The sequence below is a fragment of the Ornithorhynchus anatinus genome, chromosome X4, assembly GCF_004115215.2.
Source record: "Ornithorhynchus anatinus isolate Pmale09 chromosome X4, mOrnAna1.pri.v4, whole genome shotgun sequence".
Lineage (NCBI taxonomy): Eukaryota > Metazoa > Chordata > Mammalia > Monotremata > Ornithorhynchidae > Ornithorhynchus > Ornithorhynchus anatinus.
In genome coordinates, this window is record NC_041752.1 from 6,734,048 (window position 1) to 6,755,654 (window position 21,607).

A 21,607-nucleotide genomic window follows, 5' to 3' on the forward strand; every position below is an offset into this window, starting at 1 on the left:
AGTATGGGGGAGACATAGGCATGTTTGAAGCAGAGGGGAAGAAGCCATTGGAGAGTGAGTGGTTTAAGATGAAGTTAAGGAGGGGAGGAGGAAGGGGTGATAGTTTTTATAAAATGAGTGGGAATGGGCTCTGAAGCACAGTGTAGGGGGTGGCACTTGCGAGGAGGGAGGGGATCTCCTCAGAAGATGCTGCTGGGAAGGATGGGAAAGTAGAGAAGTGGGTTGAGAGCTGGGGGATGGAGAAGAGGGACTCCTGCCCCTTCTTCAGTTCTCCCATCTTTCCCAGAAGTATCTCAAGATGGAGGCCCGCTGCCTTCTCTCAAATTCCACCCCCACCTTCTGCACGTCAAAACCCATCCCTTTGCATATTGTTTAAAACAACATGCAACCTACCTTCTCCCCTCCCTGACTGCCATCTTCAATGGTTTGCTCTCCCCTGGCTTCTTCCCACTGCTTTCAGACATCCTCATGTCTCTTGTATCCTAGAAACAATCTACCTTGGCCCCCGACTCCCTCCCATTATCATCGCATTTCCCGCCTACTATTAACCTTCCAAAACTCTTTGTGTACATTGTCTACACCTACTGTCACAATTTCACTCCTTCCATCTCCCCTTGACCCCCTACAGACTGACTTCAGTTCCCTTCACTCCACAGAAACTGCACTCTCGTAGATCACAAATGACCTCCTTCTTAACAAATACAATGGCCTCTACTCCATCCTAATCCTCCTCGATCTTGAAAATGACTTCCACACTGTCGAGGATTCCCTTCTTCTGGAAACATTACCCCACCTAGGCTTCACTGGACAGAATACTCTCCCTGGTTCTTCTCCTATTTCTCTGGCCATTCATTCCCAGTGTCTTTCAGGGGCTTCTCCTCTGCCTCCCACCTCCTATCTATGGGTGTCCTTCAGGGTTCAGTTCTGGGTCCCCTTCACCTCCAGGTTCAATTCTGGGTCCCCTTCTTTTCTCCATTTATACCCACTCCCTTGGAAAACTCATTTGCTCACATGTCTTTGTATTACCACCTGTATGCAGATGGATATCAAATCTACATCTCCAGTCTTTATCTCTCTTTGTCACTGCAGTCTTGGATTTCAAACTGCCTACTGGGCATCTCTACATGGAGGTCCTGCTGTCACCTCAAACTTAACATGTTGAAAACAGAAGTCTTTATCTTCTCACTAAAACTCTCTCCTCCCCCTGCCTTTCCCATCACTATAGACATCGCCATCCTTCCTGTCTCACAAGCCCATACCCCTGATATTATCCTTGACTCTTTTATTCATTCATTCATTCAATTGTATTTATTGAGCCCTAACTGTATGCAGAGCACTGTACTAAGCACTTGGAAAGTGCAATTCAGCAACAAATAGAGACAATCCCTGCCCACAATGGGTTTACAGTCTAGAATGGGGGAGACAGACATCAAAACAAGTAAACAGGCATCAAGAGCTTCAGTAGAAATAAATAGAATTATAGATATATACACATCATTGATAAAATGAATAGAATTCTAAATATATACATATATACACACAAGTGCTGTGGGGCAGGGAGGGAGGTAGAGCAGAAGTAGCAAATGGGGGATATGGGCAGGGGGAGAGGAGGAAAAAGGGAGCTTAGTCCAGAAGGCCTCCTGGAGGAGATGGGCTTTTTTGGCAGAAGTGAGAAGAGTCATTCCAGCACCAGAGGTACGACATGGGCCAGGGGTAGACAGCGGGTCAGGCAAGAATGAGGCACAGTGAGAAGGTTATTTCTACCTCATTTTAACCCAACATTGAATCAGTCACTAAGTGCTGATTTTTCATCCCTCACAAATCTCTCAAATCTGCCCTTTCTTCTCCATCCAAACTGCTTGGATAGTAATCCTATTGTGCCTTGATTACCGTATCAACCTCCTGGTCGCCTGTCTCTCCCCACTCCAGTCCATAGTTCATCTTGCTGTCTGGGTCATCTTTCTGTAAAAAAGTACAGTCCATGTTTCCCCACTTCTCAAGAACCTCCAGTTGGTTGCCCTTCACTTCCACATCAAACAGGAACTCCTTACCTTTGGCTTTAAAGCACTCAATCAACTTGACCCCTCCTACCTCATCTCCTAATTCCTACTTCATCATCATCATCATACTATTAATAATATTATGCTATTTGTTAAGTGCTTACTAAGCACTGGGCTAGATAACAAGCTAATCAGGTGAGCTACATGGGGCTCACAGTCTTAATCCCTGTGTTGTAGATGAGGTAGCTGAGGTACAGAAAAAGCTAAGTGGCTTGCTAAGGTCACACAGCAGACAAAATGGTGGATCTGGGATGAAAACCCATGTCCTCTGACTCCCAAGCCCGTGATCTTGCCTGCTGTCCTTCTTACTTCTTAGCCAGAAATTTTAGCCCTTTATTGCTAACCTACTTGCTGTACTGCAAACCTACTCACTGTTCCTCTATCTTGTCTATCTCACCACTGACCGCTCACCCACATCTTGCCTCTGGCCTGGAACTCCTACCCTCTTTATATCCAATTACTCATACACCTTCAAAGCCTTACTGAAGGCCACATCTCTTCCAAGAGGCCTTCCTTGACTAAGCCATCATTTCTTCTTTTCCCACTTCTTTTAGCTTTGTCCTTACACTTAGATTTACTCCCCTCTTCACCACCCCCCTCAGCTCTACAACACTTCTGAACATAGCAGTAATTTGTTTATTTATATTAATGTCTGTCTCACTCTCTCAAGCCTAAGCTTGTTGGGGGTAGGGAAGGGAATGTGTCTACCAACAGTGTTATATTGTTATTTTGGTTTCTCCTAAACTCTTACTAATGTGCTGCATAACAGTAGCAAGCTCAATAAATATGATTGTTTGATGATTTACAAAAAAGTTCAGGAAATTAACATTTTTTCATTGCAGAAAACTTGTGGTTCTCATTCCCACTGCCTCTTTCTCTAAATCCCATTTGACATCTGCCTGAACCACTGTCATTTTTCTGTCCTGAGAATTGTGTATTCTTGTTAACATTTCCCACCCACTGAGAAGGTTCAGGAGTTTTAAAACCTATTACGACCTTGAATTATTAACTAGAATAACCACATAATTACAATGCATCTTCCAGCCTCAAACGCCTCACCTCCCTGGTCAAAAGTCTTTCAGACCCTCTCAGCACTGATGTCTTCTGCTTCAGGCAGTTCTGCTCTCAGGAGGTGGCCAAGTCCATGAAGCTCCCAACCAACTCCTGGTGGTGTTGCTGATGATGATGCCGGCAGGGGCGGGGGGGGGGGCACAGTGGATAATTTGTGGAGCTTGCAAGTACAGCTCCATTGCTGAACCACATGTGACTGATTGCACCAGGACAGAGCACAACATAGGCACAGCATCCAGATACCAGACTTAGGCAGAGGCTGTTTTAGTAGGAGAGGGTAAGAGAGCCCGGGAATACCCTTGGCCAACTTTGAGAAGACTGTGGCAGGAAATGTTGGGGGGAGGCTTGTCCACTGTCTTCGCCTTGGGGTAAATGTTTTTGGGTTTTTCATGGTATTTGTTAAGCATCTACTATGTGTCAAACATTGTACTAAATGGCTGGGGTAGTGTTACAAGATAGTCAAGATTGGACACACTCTGTGTCCCAAAGTGGGCTCACCACCCAAGAAATAGGGAGTAGGATTCAATCCCCCATTTTATAGATGAGGAAAACTGAGGCAAAGAGAAGTTAAGTGAATTGCCCAAGGCCACATAGCAAACAGGTGGTGGAGCTCGAATTAGAAGTCATATTCTTCTGACTCTCCAGGTCCGGACTATTCCAACAGGCCCTTGGATGGGTGATGAATGGGGGGAGTAGAAGTTGATCTCTCTTAGTCACAACAGCACAGGAATCCAGGAAGTCTCATTCTCCCTCTCTCTTCTTTCCTTCCTCCTTTTCTTCTTTCCAGCCACAACAAAGCTGGGGCCTTGGAATGGGGTCCTCCAGAGTGGTGGAAAGAGGCAGTCAAAGTGGGGGAGGGGGAGAGGGAGCACAGGAGACAGGAATGTCCCCAAGCCGTTCAGATATGTTCCAGCCTGAACTCCAGCCAGGAAGGCAACCTCTGGACCACATCTTAGAGAAATGAGTGCCTTTTCCTGCCCTCAAGGTGGTGGTGCTGTGTGAGAGTCCTGGAGAGAGACCCTGCCTGTGTCTTTTCATTTTCAATCTGTTCATTACCAAGGACCCAGGAACCCGGACATTCAGAACAACCTGATACTACCCACAGAAACATTTGAGGATGATTTTTATGGTATTTATAAACTGCTTACTGTACTAAGTGCTGGGATAGATACGAGTCAATCAGGTTGAATACCCTCACTGTCCCTCTAATGACTCACAGTCTTATTCCCCATGTTACAGATTGAGACACCCGAAGACCAGAGAGGTATGAAGTTAATTTGCCCAAGGTTTCACAGCAAACAAGTGGGCAGAGCAAGGGATTAGAATTCATTCATTCATTCAATTCATATTTATTGAGCTCCTTACTGGTGTGCAGTGCACTGCACTAAGCACTGGAAAGTACAGTTCAGCAACAAATAGAGACAATTCCTGCCCTCAACGGGCTCACAGTCTAGAAAAGGGGAGACAGACAACAAAATAAAACAAAAGCAAGTAAGCAGGCATCCAATACCATCAATATAATAATTAGAATTTATAGATATAATACAACCATTAGTGTGGGCAAGTCACTTAACTTCTCTGTGGCTCAGTTCCCTCATCTGTAAAATGGGGGATGAAGACTGTGAGCCCCACGTGGGACAACCTGATTCCCCCTATGTCTACCCCCAGCGCTTAGAACAGTGCTCGGCACATAGTAAGCGCTTAACAAATCCCAACATTATTATTAAAAATAAATAGAATTGTAAATACGTACTATATATACACATCCTTTGAATCCCAGGCTCTTTCCTCTGTCCACTAAGCCATGCTGCTGCCTCTAGTTCAACAGATGACATGAAGTGACAGCAGTGTACTTAACTGGGTATGAAGGCTCCCAGTTTCGTGGGAAAATGCAATGTCACTTGATTCTTTCTAGGGATAAACCTACTAGTAGCTGGAAATAACTTTCTCCCACATGTCCATGTCCCACACAGGGCTACATTCTTGATCCCCATTTTACAAATGAAGTAAACTGAGGCACAGAGAAGTGAAGTTACTTGCACGAGATCACACAGCAGATATGTGGCAGATCTGGGATTAGAATCCAGGTCTTTCTGATTCCCAAGCCTGTGCTCTATTCACTAGGCCCATGCTGCTTCTCAAATAATTGGCACAGTAGACTTTGTGGCTGAACAGATAATGACCATCACGTTCTTTCCTCACCCAACTGGGCTGGCAAAAGATCCCCCTGAGTCCTTGAATTCTCCTCTTTCAAAACCATGTGAAAATGGAGGCTTTGTTCCCCCTAGTAGTGAATCCCCACCAACTATGAGCAATTGGAGGTTGGTCTGTGTTCCCCAAATTGCACTGCATTTCCCTCATGGAACACATGCTCACCTGTCCACTTTTCTGGCCATTTGATTCAGCTGAGCGAGTTTTCCCTGCAAGTTCTCCAACCGGCCTAGTAGGCCAAACTCAGCAGCAATTGCTGCCAAACACCAGAAAGACCTGTCCCAGGCCACAGCCACTAGGATTGAGACCAAATTTTTGGTTCTGCCTTTGCAAACACATGGCTGTGAGACTGGTGGATTCTGACTTTGGGAGGACTTCCTGCTGGCCCGTGGCCTGTCTTGACAGAGAACTGCTACATCTGGACCCAGATCTAACCCCAGGACTGCTGCCTGCAGGAACCGTGAGCTGAGCTTGACCCCTGCTCCCCTGGATGTAAGGCCCCACAGCCCCACAGAAAGCCATCTGGATATGGGCTCTCCAAGAATGGAATCCCTCGCTAGACTGTAAGATCATTGTGGACAGGGAATGTGTTACCAACTCTGTTGTATTGTCCTCTCCTATGTGTTTAGTACAATCTGCACACCAGTAAACACTCAAAAAATGCAATTGATTGATTGACCTGACTGAGTGGACTATCCAGAGCTGCTTACTTTCTTGTGGACTGATGGACCTGCCAAAGGGCAATTTGTGTCCAGAGGCTCCAATTGCTCCTAAGAACGGCCTTCTCTATAGAGACTCGTTAGGCTGTGATTGTCCCTGGAGTTTCAAAGAGAGGCCAACTTCCAGCAGAAACTGCCATCCTCCTCAGTCCTGAGGCCTGGAGCATTTGTGTAGGATTCAGGGGAGAAAAGGGGGGGGGTGAAAATTCCTTCCTAGATCTGTGGCCTCAGAGCCAGATCCTCTCATTATGAAGGTGTAGGAAGAGATGGTGAAGATTGAAGGGTTCACACACTGGATTTGAGTATATTTACCATCCCCATGTTAGTCCAGTCTTGATGGAAGATGTAGCTGCTGCTCCTTGGACATATCATGGACTGTGGGGGATTGGATGGCTCTGACCACCCACAGGGTCCGCTGCTTTGGATCCTGGGGGCAGGGCTGTGTAAGACCTATGACCAGCTTCCTCAGAACTGTTTTCCATCCTTGTCACCACTCCCAGCCACCTTGCCTGATGCATGGGCTGCCAACCCTGGAGTCTCTGTGGGGACTTGCCTTGTTGTTGTGCAGTGATCAAAGCCACTGAGAGGCTCCCCTACTTCCAGAACAATCCCCAAGCCCCCAGCCCTTTCCACCCTGTCAAAGTTCCTGGGGACCCAGGAGAGAGGGCAATTCCTAACTGTTTTTTCTCTGGTGTTTGTGAGAAAGTTTCAGGGATGCAGGTGCAGTGCTCCGGGCAAGGATAATCCCCAGAGCCCCTTCATGGCTGATTTATTTAGTCCCAGACTGAGCTCAAGAGAAGCAAAACATGGTTTTGCCCATTCCCAACTACAGGCAAACCAAGGCATTAGACTGGAGCCATCATTCTGACAACAAGTTCAAGGCAGATGCTCATAAACCCTACCATTTCCCCCAGATCTCAGTTTGTCTGGGACAACAGGCTGCCCCACAACTTACTGATGATCTCCCTGTGATGGAGTGGAGACTGGAGTCCTGGTCCTTGTGCCAGAGGAGAAGATAAGGACTTCTGACTCTTGTCATTCTTCACAACTAATCCTAGACTAGCCTCACCTCGATGCTCCTCTCTGCTTACCTGTTCCTGCTCCTCCAACTTCCCAACTCCACCAATGGGAAGAGAAGACACCCTGCTTCCTGAACAGAGAGTATCCAGCCACCTATTACAGGGATAGGGACCTGGTATCACAGGGATGTTATCTTTGCAGACCTTGTATATTTTTCCTGATCCAATTTTCCAGTCTATCAAGAAGCATGACACGCAGAACTATTGAAGTGAGTATTTTTTTCTTAGTGGTTATATTCAATTTCACTAATTTCATTAAATTATGACACTTGCTAAGCACTTAGTTTATATCAAGCACTTTTCTAAACACTGGTTGGACACAATCCTTGTCTCCCATGGGGCTCACAGTCTAAGAAGGAGTGATGATATTAATCCCATTTTACAGATCAGGTAACTGAGGAGAGAGATATTAAGTGACTGCTCAAAGTCACCCAGATCTGGGTTTAAAAGCCTGGTCTTCTGACTCCCAAGCTCAGACCCGCTGATTCTTTTGTTTTCTCTGTTTTGATGGTGGATTGATGAATGGGCGGGGATTGTATTCATACTGAGTTTCTGACATCCTCTGAGACAGGTCCAGCTGGCACTATGAGCCTCCCAGCATCACTACGCAGTCCTGGACTCTCTGTCTTTCTTCTCTTCCTTCAGCTCCTGTCCCTCAGATCGTCCTTCTTGGTTTGCAAGGGACACATTTCCCTCCACCCCCTTCATTCCCTCCTTCTCTCGTAGCCTCAGAGCTGTGGATTACGGCCAGGGAGGAATTGGAACTGGGTGATGAAGGAGGGGATGAAGAATGGCTGGTGCAGGTGATTGGGGGCTCCAGCCTGGATGATGCTGCCCCTGGACTGTTTTACCTGATCTGTTCTCTCGTAAGAATGTGTTCTGGAATATGGGGTGGGAGTACAGGATGAAATTTAAGAGTGTACTCTGTTTCATTTCAGTTGGGGCTCACAAAGACTTCCAGGCACTTCCTGGCCCTGCTGTTTGCTGTGGAGGAGATCAATAAGGGATCCCAGCCTTTTTACCCAATGTGTCTCTGGGCTTCCATGTCCATGAAATCTACCACGATGCTGAAGAGCCATGGAAAGTGCCTTGATGGGCTGTCGGGAGTAAGAACAGACTGTCCCTAACTACAGCTGTGGGAGACAGGAAAAGTCCATGGCTGTCAATTGGGGGGAGCCACATCTGCCCTGTCCATCCACCTTGGCAAACAATCCCTGGACTCTACTGCGCTCCCCGCAGGTAGGAGATCTTCAACCAGTCTGGCGCCCTTCCCTGTTTATGTATAGAAAGACCGGATTAGAGATTTGTCTCGGAAAAGAGTTTCTCGTCACTATTTTCAATCCGACATTGCGAACAGTGGAGAAGGGATGTCACTGCGTAGGAACAGATTTTCAGACAAATCCTGCTGTCATGTTGTGCCTTCAAGGATAATCTAGGTTCTGTGGGTTCAACTATTGAGAAGATGAAAAGGTTCAAGGGAATTCTGTCATACCTCAGTTCTATTGTTCCTTTTTGCTGGGCTCCCTGAGCACTTCCATCTATTCTGCATCTTTCCTTTTAGAGGGCAAAAGAAAATGATAAAAGGAAAGATGTGCATGTGACACATGGAAGCAGGGGAGTACAAAGAAGCCAGAGATAGGGGACAGGAGGTTGCTTCTTCGCATTACATTTCTGGCTTTTCTTTCCTCTTAGTAGGGTTACAGTGGTGTTGTCACCAGGATCCAGCGGGATTTCAATCCCCTTCCAGAAGCCTCCATTTCCCTCCCTCTTGACTCCTTTTAAGAACCACTGCTATGATCCACTTTCTATCTTTCCTGCCAGCCAGCTTCACCTGCTTCTTCTCTGAGGGCTTCCTTTCCTCTACTTTCCATCATCTGCAGGTTTCCTGCAATCTAAAAACACTTTCTCTGGGTCCACTATGCCCAGCACCTATTAGTCCATCTTGTCGTGCTTCCCTTCTTGTCAAGTCTCCTCAAACAGATCTTTTGCCCTGTCTGCTCCACTACCTCTCTTCTAACTCCCCTCTTGATCCATTCCCAGCAACTTTCTGCCCCATTCCCTCCATTGAGGTGGCACTCTATAAAGGACCCTATTCTACCCTAATACTCCTCGACTCCTTGACCACCTTGGATTCCAAGGACCACCACCTCCTTCATAAATGCTATCTGTTTTGCTATTGCTATATGTTACATGTTATATATATGCTACATATATGCTGCATGCTATATTCTATAGCTATATATATATGAAATGTTATATGTCTTTCCAACATGGTCTCTCTTTGTATTGCTTCTGCTGCTCTGGAGACTCCTGCTCATTATTTTCCCCCGGCTCTTCTTCTGGTTCTCACCCTCTAACCATAGGTGTTACTAAATGCTCTGTTTTTTGCTCCCTTCTTTTTTCGCTTTGCAATTGCTTCCTATAGCTTCAGCCACCCAGTCCATGCAGTGACTCTCAAATCAATCTCAGTGGCACAAAATGCCACCTCCTCTGTGATATATTATTTCCACTTGACTTCCAGAGATCTGTGCAGGGATGTCCCACCCGTGAGGATTGAACTGTGTGGACCATGTTGCCACCAAAGGGGAAAGTATTTATTTATTTTATTGTGTGTGTGTGTGTGTGTGTGTGTGTGTGTGTGTAATGGGGTTAGATTTTAGGGAAGGATACTTAGGAGGAGGCAACCACTGTTGGTATAGAGGCTGGTTCTGAAAAGATGCTCTGTGTTGGGAATTGGCTCTATTTGACTCAACTGTTGGAGTGGGAAGCGTGGGACCCTTAATTCTACAGGTGGGTCAAACCTCCCTCCACCCACGGTCCTGTCTTGAGGGTTAACCCGCAGATCATCCAGCCCTAGAGAAAAGGTCTGTCTGGGACCCCACATCCAATCTGTTACCATAACCTGACGGTCTCACTTCACAACATTGCCAAGATCCGCCTCTTCTCTCCATCCAAATGGCTACCTTGTTGGTACAATCTCTAATCATATCCTGACTGGATTACTGTGTCAGCCTCCTTTCTGATCTCCCATCCTCCTTCTCTCCCCGCTTTAGTCTATACTTCACTCTGCTGCCCAGATTATCTTTCTACAGAAAGGCTCTGGACATGTCACTCCTATCACCTCCTCAAAATTCTCCAGTGGTTGCCTATCAACCTTTACATGAAGCAAAACTCCTCACTCTTGACTTCAAAGCTCTCCCTCACCTTGACCCCTCCTACCTCACCTCCCTTCTCTCCTTCTACAGCCAAGCCCACACACTCCACTCCTCTGCTGTTAACCTCCTCGTTCTCTCCTGTCTACTATTGATCCCTAGCCCACGTCCTACCTCTGGCCTGAAATGCCCTCCTTTTTCACATCCACCAAACTAGCTCTCTCCCCTTCAAAGCCCTACTAAAAGCCCACCTCCTCTGGAGGCCTTCCCAAACTGAGCCCCCCTTTTTCTGCTCCTCTTCCCCTCCCAATCACCCCTACCTTCCTCCTCTGCTCTACCCTTCCTGGCCCACACACTTGTGTATATTCATACCTATTTATTATTCTATTCATTTTATTAATGATGTGGACATAGCTATATTTCTATTCATCTATTTTGACGCTACTGATGCCTGTCTACTTGTTTTGTTTTGTTGTCGTCTCTCCCTTCTAGACTGTGAACCCATTTTTGGATAGGGATTGTCTCTATCCTTGGCCAAATTGTACTTTCCAAGCGCTTAATACAGTGCTCTGCACACAGTAAGCACTCAATAAATATGAATGAATGAATTAATTAATTAATTGATTAATGAACGAACTAGCGAATGTTGTCCCTGGAGCATCCATTTCAAGAAGAATAAAACTGAACTCTTAATTTTCCCTCCCAAAATCCATCCTTCTGCCTATGTTTCCTATCAGGGCCGATGACACCCCTGTTCTCCCTGTCACCAAGACCCTCAGTCCTGGCATGAGCTTTGATTCCTTGCTCTCTTTCGTCTCTCACATTCTGGCCTGTTGGTATAGGCTGCTGGTTTTTCTTTCACAACATTTCCCCAGATCTGCTGCTCCCTTTCCATTCAAAAGGCCATCCTGGTCCAGCCATCTGTCATTCCCTATATCAACTTCTCAATCATCTCCCTATCTGTAAATAATTTTGCTTTAATCTCTTCTGTTAGCCAAGTGCAGCACCCGTTCTTGTCAGTATCACTGCTCCTTCATGCCATCACTGAAACCTGGCTCAACCCAGATGGCGCTGTCTCCTCTGCTGCTCCCTCTAGAGAGGACCTCATTTTCTCCCCATCCCCAGACTCACAGGGAAAGGGCAAGGATTCTATTTCCTTCTCACTACCCAGTGCCACTTTTCCCCATTTCAATGCCCCCATCACTCTCTTTCCCTTCCTTTGAAGCCAAATCATCTGCCTCTACCACCCAAAGCAGTTACCACTGCTAGGCCCCACTACCAACTTTCTGAACCATTTTGGTACATTTTGCACATTTGGTCTCCCTTTCTCCATCTCTACATTAATCCATGGGAACTTCAATATCCATTTGGATGTTTCCAATGATCCTTCTGCTGTCTGCTTCCTCTCACTCCTTGAATCAACTTACCTCTTGCTCCACCCCACCTTACCCAATCACCAGTTTGGACAAACACTAAATTTCATCCTAACTATTGATTGTACAATCTTCAGCCTCACCAACTCTAGCTTCACCAATTCCAAAATTCCTCAATAGTAAAAATTACTAATAATTGTGGTATGTGTTATGCAATTACTATAGGCCAAATGTTGTACTAAATACTGGGTTGGTACAAGATGATTAGTTCCCACAAAGGTTCACAATCCAGGACATGGAGAAAACAGGTTTTTTGAACCCCCTGTTGGAGCTGAGTTCCAGAGAAGTTGAGAACTTGCCCAATAACTAGGAGCTGGATTAGAACCCAAGGCTTCTGCCTCCCAGGCCCGTACTCTTTCCAGAGACCACACTCTATTCAACCATGCCTCTTCATCTGACCTCTGTCTCCTTCATCCCCCACCAAGGAAATCTGTGCTGTTTCCCCATAGAAGTTTTTTGTCTTTTAATCTCCAACAGTTTTCTCAAGTTATCTGCCCCATTTGGTCTGTATACCCAAACTACCTACCTTGATGCACAAATCAACATCCTCAACACTACTTCTCAATTTAACTCAACTTCCTGTCTCCCCTATCCTTTGCCAATCTCATACCACTAACCAAAAGCACTGGATTACCTCCAGTGCTCTGGACATGTCATGTAGTGGTGCTGGCAAAAATCCTGACATCAGGCTGACCTAATTCATGTCAAATGCATCTTTTCCGGCTCTAACTTGCCCTCTCCCCTGTCCAGCAACAATATTGCTTGTACTTATTGACTCCCATGCCCATTGCCTTCACCATTGTTTCAGAATTTGGGTCCCTCCTCAAATCCTGTCTCCTGGCCCTAACCATCTTTAGTCTTTCACCTGGTCACATACTTTATGGACAAACTGAAACCATCAGGCATCATTCTCCCAAAAAATCTCCCCTGCTTCTGGTGGGTCCCTCTCCTCCTGCTCCTCTTCAGACTCTCCCATCTTCCCTTACAGTATCCCAAGAGGAGTCACTTGCTTCCTCTCAAAATCTACCCTCTACCTGTACTTCTAACCCTATCTCTTTGAACCTATCAAAACTATTCCCGCCCTTTTCCTTCGCTAAAAACTACCTTCACTGTTCCCTCACCAATGTCCTCTTCCCCACTGCTTTCAAATATTCTCATGTATTCTATATACCAAAATAATCCTCCCTTGATCCCTCAGCTCCTTCTGGTTATAGCTCCATCTCCCTGCTAACAATCTTTCTAAACCTCATGAGTGAGTAGTCCACACCCACTGCCTCCACTTCTCCCCTCCAATTCCCTCCTTGAACCCCCCCAATCTCTTTTTCAGTGGCATTGTTATATCTTATTATGTTCAAAGCACTGTACTGATCTCCAGAATAGATAGAAGGTTGGACACAGTCCATGTCCCACATGGGACTCACTGTCTTGATTTGCATTTTACAGATGAGATAACTGAGGCACAGATAGGTTAAATGACTTGCCCTAGATCACACAGCAGACACCTGACAGAGGTGGATTAGAATCCATGTCCTTCTGACTCCCAGGACTATGACTGATCCAATAAGCCACACTGCCTTCACCCACTTCACTCCATATTAACTTCCCTCACAAAGGTCACCAATGAGCTCCTTTCGCCAAATCCAAAGGCTTCTTCTCCATCCTAATCCTTCTAGCCCTCTGAGCTGCCTTTGATATTGTAGACAAATGCCATCTCCTGAAAGTTGATCTAACCTTGGCTTCACTGAATGGCCTCTCTTGGTTCTCCTCTGGCTTTACCTTCTGTTTCTCTTTCATGGGCCCCTCCTCTGTCTCCCACCCCCTTAATGTTGATGTCCTTCAAGGCTCAGATCTGGGTCCCCTTCTTTTTCCTATCTATACCACTCCATTGGAGAATCATTCCCTCTCAGGATTTCAAGTACGTCTCTATGCAGATGATTCCCAAATCTACATCTCCACGCCTGATCTCTCTCCTTCTCTCAGGTTCATATTTCCTCTGCCTTCAGAACTGCTCTACCTGATGCCCCACTGACACCTCAAAATTAATATGTCCCAAACAAAGCTCCTCCTTTCCCACACAAGCTCTGTGCTCCCAATAACTTTTCCATCACTCTAGACAGGACACCATCCTCCCTGTCTCGCAAGCACATAACCTTGGCATTATCCTTGACATTAAACCTATGTATATTCAATCTGTCAACAAATCCAAGCGTTCTTCCTTCACAACATCGCTAAAATCTGCCCTTCCCTCTCCAGCCAAACTGCTACTCTGGTGATTCAAGCACTTACCCTATTCATCCCTGACTACTTCATCCTGACTTCAGCTTACTTGCTGGCCTGCCTGTCCCTTGTCTCTGTCCACTTCAGTCCATGTACTTCACTCTGCTTCCTGAATCACTTTTCTCAAAAAACCTTTCAGTCCAGGTTTCCCTGCTCCTCAAAGAATCTCTAGTGACTGGCCATCCACCTCCTGATCAAACAGAAACTCCTTAAGATAAAATTCAGTGCACCCAATCACCTTGCCCCTTCCTATCTTAGCTTGCTGGCTTCCTAGTACAACCCAGTCCATAAGCATCGATCCTCTAATGCCAATCTAATCACTATACCTTGATCACATCCATCTTGTCCTGATCCCGTGCCCTCATCCTGCCTCTGGCCTCAGACTCTCAACCCTTTCATATCAGTCAGACAATCACTTTCCCCACCTTCAAAGGCTTATTGAAATCAAATCTCTTTCATTCATTCATTTTCAATAGTATTTATTGAGCACTTACTATGTGCAGAGTATTGTATTAAGTGCTTGAATGTACAATTGGCAACAGATATAGATAATCCCTGCCCAATGATGGCCTCACAGTCTAATCGCAGATTAAACCCTTATTTTCCCTTCTCCCTACCCCTTCTGACTGGCCCTGTACACTTTATCGAACCTACTTTCATACCCACAGCACTTATGTCCCTATACATAATTTACTTTAATTTCTGCCTCTACCTCTTGTCTATTATCTCCCTGTTGGCAGGGAACGTGCTTACCAGTCCTATTATATTGTACTCTCCAAAGTACTTAGTATAGTGCTCTGCTCACAGTAAACCCTCAATAAATATGACTGACTGTTTAAAATCTCTTTGAGGGTAGGTGCTGTGTTTTTTGTCTTGATTACCCTTTACCAACTGGTAAGAACAGAATTCTTCCCAAAGCAGGAGCTAAGTAAACGCTTTTGACGAATTTGCCATGTTTTCACACCTCCCATTGAGATCTGTTGTTTTCTACCCAGATCACCTATGGCCCGTTTGATCCGGTACTGAGCGACAAGATCCGATTTCCATCTCTCTATCAGGTGGCCCCCAGGATTTCCTCTCTGCCCCGGATGATAGTCCAGTTAATGGTGCATTTTGGCTGGACCTGGGTGGGGCTGGTGGTGTCAGATGATATGAGAGGAGAGAGTTTCCTTTCAGACGTGACAGGGGAGATGGTCAGGAATGGTGTCTGTGCAGCCTTTACTGAGAAGATCCCCAGTGGCAGGTTCAGTACTTATAAAGTTCAGCATTTCTATGCCAGGATCATGGCTTCATCAACCAATGTGATAGCTGCCTATGGGGATGCAGAGTTCCTAAACCTTCTTAGAGCTGTGATAGAGTGGTTTGGACTGTCCAAGATGGTTTTGATAACCACATATCACTGGGATTTTACTTTGAGCATGATGCATGAACCAAATAATAATCATTTTCATGGGACTTTGACTATGGCAAGCTTTGCTAAAGAAGTCCCCGGGTTCAGGGATTTTTTACGGACCATTAGACCAGCAAAATACCCAGACAGCATTATTCTGAAGAAATTCTGGGAGTCTGCCTTTGACTGTGCTCTTTCGTTTTCTGAAATCTATGGAAGAAAATGCTCAGAAAATGCTTCCTTGGAGATGCTGCCTATGCACTATTTTTCCCTAATGATGTCTGCCCCGAGTTACAGTGTTTACAATGCTGTGTATGCTGTGGCACATGGTTTCCAGGAGTTGCTCCTGTCCAGATCAGATGTGAAGTCTTGGGGAAACATCGTGGTACCTCCTCCATGGCAGGTAATATTCCCCCACTCAACCAGGGAGTAGCACGATCAATCAGTTGATCAATAGTGTTTATTGAGAGCTTACTGTATGCAAAACACAGTCCTGAGAACTCAGAAGAATATATTATAAGGACTTGGTAGACACATTTCCTGTCCACAAGGAACTTTTAATCTAGAGGTCCCAAGAGGAAGACCCTGCTGAAGTTTGGAGATAGAGGGCCTGATGGAAACTTACAACTTCAAAGAAGCTTCGTATGTCATTCTCTGATATGGGTTCAAAGCCTGAGTCCTAGAAATTAGTGCAATGAAATGAAATTGAAGGTAAGAGAGAGAAGGAACACTACTCTAGTGCAAGAAACCTTTCCTGGGCACGTGGTTAAATGGTAACTGAGGTTTAGCCAATAAAAATTGGTTTGTTTAAATCATAGTCATTGGTATATCAGACGGCCCAGTGATACATATCCTGGCAAAAAAAGGAAGATGTAAATCAATCCACAAAACAGTGCTTGTGTGGCAAGCACTGTACTAATCCAACACAAATTCACTTGTATCTTCACCCAGCACTTAGTACAATGCCTGACACATAGTAAGCACTTAACAATTGCCATTATTATAATTATTATTATTATTACTTTCCCTAGGTCACACTGCAGTCAAGTGGTAGAGTTGGAATTGGAGCCCAGGTCCTACGACTCATAGGCCAATGCCCTATCCACTAAGTGATGCTGTTTCTCACTCATCACCTAGGAGATGTTTGGCCATCAAACGTACAGTACAACAGAGTTGGTAGACCTATTCCCTACTCATAATGAATTTTTAATTCATATATATTAATAATCACAATACTGATTTAGGATGTGGTTCATCCACTGCAGGGAAAAGAGAACAGAGTGCTAGTTACTGCAAATGTTAAACTTAACAACACAAGGGACAGTCTTTTTGGCTGACACTGTGCATCCCAGATCAGACTTTTCAGCCACTGATAAACTCAGAGGTGACTACTGCCATCAGTGCTGCCTTCTTCAAACATGAAGGAAAACTTATATACATTGGAATAACTATTGCTATTCCACTAGGGATGTCGGGGATTGGGGGGGTGGTCACAGAGTGCAGTGCTGTGTATCACCATGCACATCATCATGATCCTCAGCATCTGTCTTCCTCCTCTCTTCTGGGTATAGCTCCCCATTCCCCATCTCCACAAACTAACCTTTGAGTGAAAGGGGTCAGCAGGGCCACTGGTCCTAGGGTGAGGCACCCCCAACTGTCAGACAGACATGTCCCTACCTTCCCTCCTCTTTGTCTATGTATGGATGAGATGGAGAATAGTCCCAGGGTCACCTTCTGTGATCTCCCTTTCATGCTGGGAAATAGAGAGAGAGACTGAGAGACAAAGGGACAGAGAGAGAGAGGGAGAGAGAGAGAGCAGGAGAGAGACTTCCCTGATTCCTGAGCTGGGTGACTGATGCCAGGGGGAAGGTAGGGGATCTGAAGGAGCAGGGCCGTCAGTAGGGCCAAAGGTGAGGGAGCAGAGGTCTCCTCCCTGTGGTACAACTGTTCCCAGTCTCCAAATCTCCCCCTTTCTGTCCCAGTGGCAGTTTTCTTAGGAAGTTATGATGATAATGATAATAATACTGATGGTGGTAGTTGCTAAGTGCTTACTAGCTGCCACCACTGCTGTGAACACTGGGTCAGTGGGAGACTCAGTCCTTGCTGCACATGGGGGCCCATAGTTTAAGGGAGGGGGGGAAGAGATATCGAATCTCCATGTTACAGATGAGGAAATTGAGACCCAGGGAAGTTAAATGACCTGGAGAAGCAGCAAGGCTTAGTGGATGGAGTATGGGCCTGGGAGTCAGAAGGTCATGAGTTCTAATTGTGTCTCCACCATTTGTTTTCTGTGTGACTTCGGGCATGTCATTTTACTTCTCTGTTCCTTAGTTACCTCATCTGTAAAATGGGGATTGAAGCTGTGAGCCCCACGTGGGACAGAGATTATCTCAAACCTGATTATCTTGTATCCCCCCAGCAGTGTTAAGTACACTGCCTGACACACAGTAAGTGCTTAACTAAAATCACAATTATTATTATTATCAGTATCATTACATCCCCTAGGTCATATAGCAGGCAAGGGGTAGAGATGGGATTGAAACCCAGGTCCCACAAATTACAGGCCCATGCCATTTCCACTAAGCCATGCTGTTTCTCACTCGTCACATAGGAGATGTTTGGCCATCAAACTCCAACTTCTCTGAGTGACCACCTACCCCACTGCTGCTGGTCTCACCTCCGTTAGGGACAGGAGTCTCCAGAATTTCCTTTTATGTATTTCAGTTCCATGAGTTTCTGAGAAATGTCCAGTTTGACAACCCTGCCGGACAACTGGTGATTCTGGATGAGAACAGCAGATCTTCTGCAAAATTTGACATTTTGAACTTTGTGATCTTTCCCAATGGAACTGGTGAATTTGTGAAAGTTGGGGAGGTGGACCCCCAGGCAACTCCCAACCAAGATGTCAGCATCAATGAGGCAATGATCGTGTGGCCTGGGGAAGCCTCTCAGGTAAGCAGCCATTAAGAATTGCTGGCTGTCCTGGGGTGATTATCCAAAACTTCTAGTAGTGATTGTATTGATGGAGTGCTTACTGTGTCACAGCACTGTACCTAGACTTTAGAATGTAAGCTCACTGTGGGCAGGGATTGTTTCTCTTTATTATTCTATTGTACTATCCCAGTGGCTCAGTACAGTGTTCTGCACACAGTAGGCACTCAGTAAAAATGATTGAATGTATGAATGAATGAATACCTAGGGCTGAAAGAATACTTAGGTGGCAATGAGACACTGACCTTGGTCTTCAAGGGGAGCATAAACCGATACTATAAGGGTAAAGGGGCAGCCATTCATTCATTCATTCATTCATTCAATCATATTTATTGAAAACGTACTGTGTGCAGAGCACTGTACTAAGCACTTGGAAAGTACAATTTGGCAACAAATAGAGACAGTCCCTACTCAACAACGGGCTCACAATCTATGGTGTGGTGGTGGGGGGAACAGAAAACAAAACTAAACAAAACAAGTAGATAGGCATCAATAGCATGAATATAAATAAATAGAATTATAGATATATATGCAGCCATAATATAAATAGAATAATAAATATGTACATATATAAACAAGAGCTGTGGGGCAGGGAGAGGGGTAAAGCAGAGGGAGAGAGTCTGGGTGATGGGGAAGGAGGAAGCTGAATAAAAGCAGGGTTCAGTCTGGGAAGACCTCCTGGAGGAGGTGAGCTTTCAGTAGGGCTTTAAAGGGTGCTAGCACTAAAACAACCCCAAAGTGGTGGTGTCTGGTGATCCTATCAATATGCCCAATCCCTAGGTGAAGGGGTTGAACTACGATCGAAAGGTGGTGCTGCCTCCTCTCATATTTACCTGTCTGTCATATGATGCCATGTGATACCATCCTAGTGCCCTCCTCCAAGATTGCTCCCTGCCCTAGAAGGGCATGGAGTCCTGGGTGTAGCATGGCAGTCCAGAGGGGGGCATTCTGACGGAGCTTGACTGCAGCTTAAATCCCTGCAGCAAGGCATGGGTATATCCTGGTGGGAGCTGGGATCCTGGTGTCCTGAAGAAGGAAGTTTAGTTATCTCTTGGGTTGAGATCAGTAGGGATTGGCTCCTTTGGTTTAGAGGTCATGAGGAGAGAGCCCTGACCTGGCATGGCTCTCCCTGGTCATCTGCATGGGCTGGAGCTGGTGATGGGTCAGTCACCCTGGCCTCAGGGCTACCCAGGGAATGTGATCCCCACATAGTCACTGTGAGATCATGTAGTGGTGGTCATGGCAACTGAGTTTGGTAAACTGGGGTTCTCAGAGTTAGGGAAGGGGTATGAACACAGCAGGAGGCAGAAAGCAATTTTCCCCAGGGAGAATTCCTGCTGCGCAATGTTAGTCCCATGGAGGTCCACAGAAAAATGAAAATACTTCAACATTCTTCTATTCAGAACTTTACACCTTCCCAGGATGGTTTCTCAGACATGTTTCTGGATCCAATCAAAAATTTAAGGTTTTAGGGGTTTTAGGGGGAAGAAACCTCCCAGCAGTCAGCAAGGGTGAGAGAAGAAGGGATGCCTGGATATCATTTTGACCCAGATCAGAAATGGGACTTGGTCCCTCTGGCCCCTGAGGTCCAGACTCTGAGCAGGGAGGAGTAAGGGTTGTTGTGGGGGGGCAGTGAAGATGGGGCCTTTTATAGCCCAGGCCTTGATGGAGCTCAGATCTTAGGAGACCTTGTTGGGAGACTTGGGTGGGAGGGTCCCAGCATCAACCAAGCGGGTTTGGGGCTGTGAGGCTCCACCCTCACTGTCATTGTCCTCTGTCTGGGGAAAGGTCAGGCTCCACAGTCACGGTGCAGCAGGAGCTGTGGACCTGGCTTCAGAAAACATGCCCAGCGGAGAGGCCTCTGCTGCTATTTTTGTATCCAGTGCCCGGAGGGGGAGATTTCCAACGAGACAGGTAGGTGTGTGTAGACACCCATCTTCTTGCATGACCTAGCATATGCTCCTGAAGGGGTCTCACTGCCCCACAGCCTGTGGGCATGAGCCAGATAATGACAGACCCAAGACGTGGGAGACAGAGACAACCAATGGTAAAGCCCAAGGGCAGACCAGAGATGGGCACACCAAATGTCAGACACAGATGCTCTGGTGTTTACTAATCGGTCCTGTCTACAGCCTGTGGTGACTGCAAGCTGAGGGGAAGATATGGAAAAAATACAGTCTTAGCACTGGGCCAGGGGGTTGGGAGATGAGTCAAATTTGAGGAAGAGGTAAAAATCCAGCCAGGGCTATGACACTGACAGGGGAAGGAAAATGTGTGTTGCAGGGGGCTGTGAGATTCTGTTCCTTCCTCTTTCCCTCCATCTTTGAGGCGCTCGATATTCACCCCACCCTCAACCCCACAGCACTTACGTGCATATCCATCATTTATCAATTTACTTATTTTACAGTGTCTCCTCTTTCACACTGTGAACTCCTAGGCCAGGAATATGTCTACCCATGCTGTTGAATTGTACTCCTCCAATCACTTAGTACAACATTCTGCACACACTAAGTGCTCAGTAAATACTAGGGATTAATTGATTGGTTGAATGATTCTTTCCTTTCAGTGTGTGAAGTGTCCGAAGATCAATATCCAAACATTGTGAGAGATGGCTGTCTCCACAAAGTGGTGACTTTCCTGTCCCCCAAAGAACCTCTGGGCTTATCTGGTCTGCACGTCTCTCTCCTTCTGTCTTCTCACAGCCCTGATTTTAGGGGTCTTTATTAAGTACCGAGACACCCCCATAGTCCGAGCCAATAACCGCAATCTCAGCTACACCCTTCTCATATCCCTCAAGCTGTGTTTCCTCTGCGCCCTGACCTTCATCGGCCAACCCCCCCAGTCTCCTGCCTCCTCCGACAAACGGCTTTTGGTGTGTGTGTTCACAGTGGCCATCTCCTCCATCTGGCCAAAACTGTCACTGTGGTTCTGGCCTTCAGGGCCACAAGCTTACGGAGCAACATCAGAGGGTGGGTAGGGACAAGAGCTTCGACTTCAATAGTCCTGTCCTGCTCCCTGGTCCAGGTGACCATGCTGTGTGATCTGGCTGGGCACCGCTCCCCCATTCCCAGAAGCATGAACACACGCTCTGAGCCTGGACTCATTATCGAGTGTAATGACGGCTCTGTGACTGCCCTTTTACTGTGTCCTGGGCTATCTGGGCTTTTCTAGCACTGGTGAGCTTCACTATGGCTTTCCTGGTCAGGAAGCTGCCTGACAGCTTC